General features: G+C 38.4%; 1 long non-coding RNA gene across 1 annotated transcript in view; it reads right to left on the reverse strand.

The window, feature by feature from the left end:
* The window catches only part of LOC109303343, a 25,046-nt gene that overhangs the window by 877 nt on the left and 21,550 nt on the right, over positions 1-2,619 (reverse strand). The gene's annotated exons all lie outside the window — the stretch shown is intronic.

The raw sequence follows: 2,619 nt of genomic DNA on the forward strand, positions 1-2,619 counted from the left end.
CTTCACAAACTTCAGCCCTGTGTTGCCTTTTTTTTTTTTTTTTTTAATACACCAAGCTATTGCAGACCTGCAGTGTTATCACAGAGCTTTAATGTTTAATTCACTTTGATTTGGTCTGCAGAAACATCAAGTGTGTCTTCCGGCAAATCCAAGGCATCTAAGGAGCCCTGCTGGGAATAAAACTCTAGGAAGTCCTTCAGAGAAATTAGAGAAGGGGCATTTTATTGGTTTTTACTACAGTCCTGCAATTTTACCCGATGTTTTCTGCGGTTCCTTTTCCTATTTTCAATGAGTTTATGGGGCAGGTTTTATTTTAATAGTGTGTCCTCCTTTCTTTACCTATTCTGCATATGACCTGCTATGGCTTCCAAAGGTAAGATTGAGAAAAATAAGCAATTATGTAGTTTGGGAGTGGGAGGGGACAGAAATGAAAGGTCCCTCTTTTGCTGTTAGATATGTAGAGTCCACTACAAAAACAAATGTATTAGAATCAGCTCATTAGAAAATGTAGCCTATGAAGAGGTCAGGTCAGCTTTTTTACTGTTTCATAAGGAGTTATAGTAAAAATTAACATTTGTTAGGGTCCAGATCCTTTTATCAGGATCCAGCCAAACTGATTGGATACAAATGGAGCGGGAAGAATTATCTCCAGAACATGGAGCCTCTGCTGAGCAGCTATTGAACTGCTCCATGGAGGCTTTTGGCTGAAATTACCATCCATGCTCCTTTTTGTATCTGTGTGGTAAAGATCTGTCTGCTGTTTGTTGCATGTAGTGATCACCCTGTCTGTCTGATGTAGACAGAAAAGGGTCATTGTAAGGAGGTGATGGCATATATGACAATGGTAGAGTTGCAGATGAATGAATGGCTATGGCAAGATCTGGCATGCCATAGCCATATGTAATCCCTGTCTGTCATGGAGAGACTCAAGGAATTCTGCACAATTCCTAGTTCTCCTGCCCTATCCTCTTTTCTACTTTCAAGCAGTAGAACAACATTTTTTCTATTGCTAGGAACCCACCACAACTCAAGAAGTACGAGCAAAAAATTGCCTCCACAACACTAACTTTCTGTTGGCTTTATAACAGGATCATGGTCTAAGTTATATATCCCTGACTCTGCCCATGCCATATTACTTGGTGGTTATGGGGAAAGCATCTTTAACTTCTCTATTTTGCCATATATGAAAGTGGGGAAGACAAAAACAGACCTACTGCTCAAGAGTTAATGAGTTAATATTGTCTTGGACTCCACATGCAAAAATGATTCCTCTAATCCGTGTTGTTGCTATCACTTGTGCTTTCTATACAAGTACTTTTGTGCTGACACAGACTTCCCTCAAGAAGATGTTACTGGATTAACAGTGCTTAGATGACACTTTAGATATATGTATTGGATACTGTATGCCTACTGGGCACTCAGAACGCTGATGTCTTGGCATCTTATCAGGAGGTAAACAGACTTGTAAAAATTCAGGCTAGTAACAAAAATTGTGGCAATTGATAAAGGAACGATGAAGAAAGAAAGCTAACCATGTTGGCTAAATGTTAAGAGGGACATAACTAAGCATTTCTTATCAGTAATATATTATTTTATTTCTATAGCATTTTTGATTTAAGACCCATAAAGATCCTGTTTACATTATTTTGTTATAATACAGATGCTTATGAACATTACGCCCCAAAGCACTCCTCCAAGGTAGGTAATAATCCTTGTATATATTTTATACATAAGTTAAACTGCAGAAAGAATAAGTAATTTCCCCATGGAAAGCCTGCAGTCAAGCCACGAGTAGCAGGCAGGAATCCTGACTGTCCTTTGCTCTAAATGCAGGATCACCTGATGCTGAAGTCTACTGCGGTCATAGGAATGCTTTCTGAACAGATTGGTCCCTTTGATAATCCAGATGGGGCAAAGGGGCAAAGGTTGCATAACTTAGCTCAGTAGCTGGAATCAAATAAAAGAAAATGTAGGCAACTTTTTAATGATGGACTGTATTAGGTTGTAGGATACATAAGGAAGTGGTGGAATAATTTGATATCAAATTGGAAGATTGGTCATCTGCAATAAACCAACACACTGCCAGTGTACCTTTAGCCCTTTCTGTTAGGGCATAATGGACAAAGCACTATCTCCCTTGAGTTGGTGGGTGTATAATTAAAATTTGCTTCGATCAAGTAAAAAAAATAGTGAGAAGGCTTTTTCTTTGCAAATCAGCTGAACAGCTTCAAATGTGATAAAATTTTCTTTTCTATGATTTGTCTGAGAGACTTATTTTTTGTGTGTTTGCTCAACTCCGTTTAGATAGCTCCTAGATTTTTGGGGTCAAAGGAGTGCCAACAAGCACCTGTAAACTGAAACAAGGAGTGTGGTAGTTGTAGTCATCTCCTAGTGTCCCTTCCCATTCTCCCTTACTTAAGTATACCTTTTTTTAGTTTTATTTTATTTTCTTCCAACCTAAGAGAGGATGCAAAATAAAAAACAGAAAAACTCTGTAACATATTGCACAAAATAAGGAAATTATAGTGAAGAGGAGGGGAAATAAAGAGGAGAAATCTCCATAGAAATACTGTAATTCACTTATGAGTGATTTCCACCTCCACCCCCCCCCCCCCAAAC

Source organism: Gavialis gangeticus, unplaced genomic scaffold (genome assembly GCF_001723915.1).
Source record: "Gavialis gangeticus isolate Ggan-Ray unplaced genomic scaffold, GavGan_comp1, whole genome shotgun sequence".
NCBI classification, from domain to species: Eukaryota; Metazoa; Chordata; order Crocodylia; family Gavialidae; genus Gavialis; species Gavialis gangeticus.